Raw genomic sequence first — 6,000 nt, 5'->3', positions numbered from 1 at the left:
ATGGACACATGTTGCTGCATTGCTGGTGGAGTGGCATGCCTGGTGGTGTTACCAAATACATTAGGATGCAATATAGATACCAGGGACCATATGTGACATTTAACGCGGACCAACATAACCAACCGGGGAGTTACTTTGGATATACAGTACTACAACATCAGAATAACAACGGATGGCGGTAAGTCCCTTTATGGCAGTTATAGCAGGACTGGTTAAAGTACCCGGATATATAGTAAAGAAAATCTTGTTTGAAACCATCTTGTTTTTCTTCTTCTTCCAATCAATACTAGATTACTATAGGCTCACTCATACTACATACAGTTACACTCGCACACAGCCTATCATATTGCTTATTTACTCAATAAACAAAATAATGGACCATTTGAATGTGTGCAATTGTGTAATAATGTTGATTACTTGGCCACACATTAGTAGGAGTACAGGGTGTCAGAGAAAAAAATGCTATATGTTGCAAAGACGCGTTTTGTGAGAACTGAATATCAATCTGTCATATTAGTATGCTCCATCACTTTTCCTATTCAGGATACGTGGGTTTAGACTTCAGAATGAGAAAAATATACAGAAATTAAGTTTAAGATAACAAATTATGGAGAACCCCTTTTAATATTGGCAAGTCGCCAACTTTTGTAAAGTAATTATATGTCGTGTTTATCATATATTTCGACACAAATTTTGCTTATCGGCGACGTAGAAGTATCGAGAGAAAATAGCACTCGTATTCGATTCAAATGGGACAATATTATAGCAGGCTTACAATCATAATAATTTGTCCTGGTATAATATACATGGACCTACTACAAAGTCCATGATTATACTCGATGAGATGCGTAGAGTAGACTGTCCAATTAAAGGGATATGCCTACGAGGAAAGTGCAGGCAGGTGGTCTTTAAAGTTTAAGAATCGGGCTTACACATATTTCGACAAAAAAACGAAAGGGAACCGAAAATGCTGTCTTGAACTCTAGATGTATTCATGTTCAGTTCCAACATCCAAAGCATTCCTCAAGCCTCAAGGCATGATGGGAATACGATCTTCAAATATTTTTGAATGGAGATAACTGATATCATTTGACCTCTATGTCTGTCAGTGTCAAGTTTAACCTCGTTTCAAGTGGGAATATGATTGTAAGCTTAGCTTGGGGTTTCGCTTTATCTCTAATTCAATTCTTAATGCCTCTTGTCATTTTGGTTTATTTTGTGTGCGAGCATGATCATTAGGTGCCACTGCCCACGGCCACGTCCGATAATAAAAATTGAACAACACCACCACTTACGTTTTATTTTTTTAATAACTAGACTGCAAAAACCTCAGCTTATGCCACAGCTACTATTTTGATGAACTACTGCTATTCGACGTGAACTTCAATACAACTACATGGCATAGATAGGCCTACAGTATACTACTACTTCCGGATCCTCCGATGCGATGGTGGTGTGTAGCCAGTATCATAAGTTTACCCATCGATGACCAATGCTTAGAGATGGTAAACATGGATGGTGTAAATATTTCCTGTTCCGATCCCTGACGCTCTAGTTTTGACTTCAATGTCGGCATATCTCTGTCGTTGTGTCACCGTACCCTTACGGATACAAAATGTCGTTTTAAAAAAACACAAGAAACCTCAAACCACCAATTGTTCGGACAAGTGGTCCCTTTTACCCCCATGATAAAACGCCTTGGTATGTTCATGAGCAATAGAGTTATTACAAGAATAGTGTGACTGATTCGGTGATTGGAGAGAATGGATTTGAATTCCCTTGCTACGAACTTGAATGAGTTGGAAGTGCGGGGGTGTTTAGGTGACCGACAGGGTTGGTGAAAGGGGTCGTGGGGGGGGGGGGGGGGGGGGGGGGGGGGGGGGGGGTGGGGGGGGGGGGGTGAGGATTACGAGGCCATGTAATTTTCTTGATATTTACACAATGTATGCATTTAGAGGCATCTATCCTCTGTCTCTGTTTTGAGATTTGCGAATCAGACTTTGAGAATTATACTGGTAGTAGTTCACCTATACGCATCCAATAAGGTGACATTCTGGTGGTAGTGTGGTATAAGCCTATTTTGTAGTCGATGCTTCCGGCAATTGTTTTTTGTTTGTTCCATATACAATTTATTCAGAGTTCTCAAAGCTAATCAACAAAATATCATAAGTACACAATACAAGATAATTGATTTGAATTGTGATGGCAATAATCAGTACACAATACACAGTAATACAAATGATACATAGCACAATAAGTGTTATAACACGTTTCAATTTAATTACACATCTCTCCATTTTTCAAGAAATAAAACAAACTTGTCTTTCGAATGAATTACTCGTTCAAGGTCATAATAATTTTTCAACTATTTCTTAAATAATTCAAAAGATAATCTACTATTTTTACATTTTGTAGAGAATGATATATTGTATTTTGAGTATAAAATAACAAAATAAAAGTGAAAGAAATTCCCCAGAAATTCGGATATAATATATTCATGGTCGATAAAATCTCATTACTTATAGTGTGTTCCTGAAATGGTAATATATATTGATGGGTTACAGGGAATTCCCAGAACAAATAATGTGCGATTAATTCAACACTATCTAAACAAAAAGCACACCGATCAGAATCTAATATATCTACCAATTATACCTACGGTATATACCGCCAATCATACCTAGTGGCGGCAGGCCACTTTAAACTTTTTGTTAACTATTGTGACAACACAACCGAATCAGGATGATTAGCATTAAATAATAGCATTAATCAAAGTGATTGAGGTTGGCTGCTCACTGATTCAATACGCTTGTTTCACTTTCAGTATTTCCCTCTGTTTACACCACATGGAAAATAACATGTGATGTATTGGTGAAGTGCCTACGGACTGTGAAAACACAACCGAATCATGATGATAAGTTTTTCATCAAAGCGATTTGGATTGGGTGCTCAATATTTAAGTACGCTTGTTTCACTTTCACTCTTTCACTCTTTCACGGATTCACTCTCTTCACTCCACATGGCAAATACTACTATTATGTGATATATTGGTGAAGTGCCTGCTGAGTACAACATTACAGAACTGTGGTGTATTGGTGGAGCTATATGTATTAAATGGGCTCTTGATTCCCATACGAGAGGTCCAGTGTTCCATCCTTCTTGGCTCTTGAGACTTGACTCTCGTACGAGAGGTCCAAGGTCGATCCTACTAGGCTCTCGACTCTCATACGAGAGGTTTAGGGTTCGATCCTACTAGGCTCTTGACGCTTATACGAGAGGTCCAGGGTTTGATCCTACTATGCACTTGAGTCTCATACGATAGGTCCAGGGTTCGATCCTACTAGGCTCTTGACTCTTATACGAGGGGAGAGGTCCAAGATTCGATCCTACTAGGCTCTCGACTCTCATACGAGAGGAGAGGTCCAGGGTTCGATCCTAATTTGGCTCTCGACTCTCATTCGAGAGGAGAGGTCCAGGGTTCGATCCTACTAGGCTCTTGACTCTCAAACGAGAGGAGAGGTCCAAGATTCGATCCTACTAGGCTCTCGACTCTCATACGAGAGGAGAGGTCCAGGGTTCGATCCTACTAGGCTCTTGACTCTCATACGAGAGGAGAGGTCCAGAGTTCGATCCTACTAGGCTCTCGACTCTAATTCGAGAGGAGAGGTCCAGGGTTTGATCCTACTATGCACTTGAGTCTCATACGATAGGTCCAGGGTTCGATCCTACTAGGCTCTTGACTCTTATACGAGGGGAGAGGTCCAAGATTCGATCCTACTAGGCTCTCGACTCTCATACGAGAGGAGAGGAACAGGGTTCGTTCCTAATTTGGCTCTCGACTCTCATTCGAGAGGAGAGGTCCAGGGTTCGATCCTACTAGGCTCTTGACTCTCAAACGAGAGGAGAGGTCCAAGATTCGATCCTACTAGGCTCTCGACTCTCATACGAGAGGAGAGGTCCAGGGTTCGATCCTACTAGGCTCTTGACTCTCATTAAGAGAGAAAAGGTCCAGAGTTCGATCCTACTAGGCTCTCGACTCTCATACGAGAGGAGAGGTCCAGGGTTTGATCCTACTATGCACTTGACTCTTATACGAGGGGAGAGGTCTAAGGTTCGATCCTACTAGGCTCTCGACTCTCATACGAGAGGAGAGGTCCGGGTTCGATCCTACTAGGCTCTCGAGTCTCGACTCTCATACGAGAGGAGAGGTCCAGGGTTCGATCCTACTAGGCTCTTGACTCTCATACGAGAGGAGAGGTCCAGAGTTCGATCCTACTAGGCTCTCGACTCTCATACGAGAGGAGAGGAACAGGGTTCGTTCCTAATTTGGCTCTCGACTCTCATTCGAGAGGAGAGGTCCAGGGTTCGATCCTACTAGGCTCTTGACTCTCAAACGAGAGGAGAGGTCCAGGGTTCGGTCCTACTAGGCTCTTGACTCTCATACGAGAGGAGAGGTCCAGGATACGATCCTACTAGGCTCTTGACTCTCATACGAGAGGAGAGGTCCAGGGTTCGATCCTACTTTGGCTCTTGGCTCTCATTCGAGAGGTGAGGTCCAGGGTTCGATCCTACTAGACTCTCGACTCTCATACGAGGGGTCCAGGTTCGATCCTACTAGGCTCTCGACTCTCATACGAGAGGAGAGATCCAGGGTAAGATCGTACTAGGCTCTCGACTCTCATACGAGGGGAGAGGTCCAGGGTTCGATCCTACTAGGCTCTTGACTCTCATACGAGGGGAGAGGTCCAGTGTTCGATCCTACTAGGCTCTTGACTCCTATACGAGAGGTCCAGGGTTCGATCCTACTAGGCTCTCGACTCTCATACGAGAGGAGAGGTCCAGGGTTCGATCCTACTAGGCTTTCGACTCTCATACGAGGGGAGAGGTCCAGGGTTCTATCCTACTAGGCTCTTGACTCTTATACGAGAGGAGAGGTCCGAGGTTCGATCCTACTAGGCTCTCGACTCTCATACGAGGGGAGAGGTCAAGGGTTCGATCCTACTAGTCTCTTGACTCTTATACGAGGGGAGAGGTCCAGGGTTCGATCCTACTAGTCTCTTGACTCTCATACGAGGGGAGAGGTCAAGGGTTCGATCCTACTAGTCTCTTGACTCTCATACGAGGGGAGAGGTCCAGGGTTCGATCCTACTAGTCTCTTGACTCTCATACGAGGGGAGAGGTCAAGGGTTCGATCCTACTAGTCTCTTGACTCTTATACGAGGGGAGAGGTCCAGGGTTCGATCATACTAGTCTCTTGACTCTCATACGAGGGGAGAGGTCCAGGGTTCGATCATACTAGGCTCTCGACTCTCATACGAGGGGAGAGGTCCAGGGTTCGATCCTACTAGGCTCTCGACTCTCATACGAGAGGAGAGGTCCAGGGTTCGATCCTACTTTGGCTCTCGACTCTTATACGAAATGAGAGGTCCAGGGTTTGATCCTACTTTGGCTCTCGACTCTCATACGAAATGAGAGGTCCAGTGTTCAATTTGTAGTAGACCCATGGTTCAAACCTTGCTCGGCGCTTATTATCATGGACAAGGTGTTTTGGGAAACACATTAATGATCCCTCTTCACCGAAGTGTAGTAAATTTGAACCTGGTTAGCTGGGGGTAATAACAATTGCTAGGCCCACATGAAGAGCAATAGTTATAGCTGGGGAGGGCGAACTTCGCAAAGTTAAAAATAGAATAAAGAGATGGTGGTTTGTCATATTGTTGTCTAGTTGTCAAGTTCAAAACCGCAAAATAGCAGCTCTCCCTATCACATAGCACATATTACATACACTGTACAAGGTATGCTAGAATGAAGGCGAACAATATTCACGGTGAAGTGAATCCCTTTTTGACCCAAATCTGCAGGACCCCTAGTGGTTCCTTCAGGCACCCGCAGACCTTACGATAACAGCACATTATGAGATTAGTTATATTACTACATCAGGCACGGATTACTTCACAGGTGCAAACTCTTTTCATACTCGTAAGGTCTGAATTCCGGCTG

Source organism: Strongylocentrotus purpuratus, unplaced genomic scaffold (assembly GCF_000002235.5).
Source record: "Strongylocentrotus purpuratus isolate Spur 01 unplaced genomic scaffold, Spur_5.0 spur5_scaffold_19, whole genome shotgun sequence".
Lineage (NCBI taxonomy): Eukaryota > Metazoa > Echinodermata > Echinoidea > Camarodonta > Strongylocentrotidae > Strongylocentrotus > Strongylocentrotus purpuratus.
The sequence above is the reverse complement of the archived record's forward strand: the minus strand, read 5'-3'. Positions refer to the sequence as shown.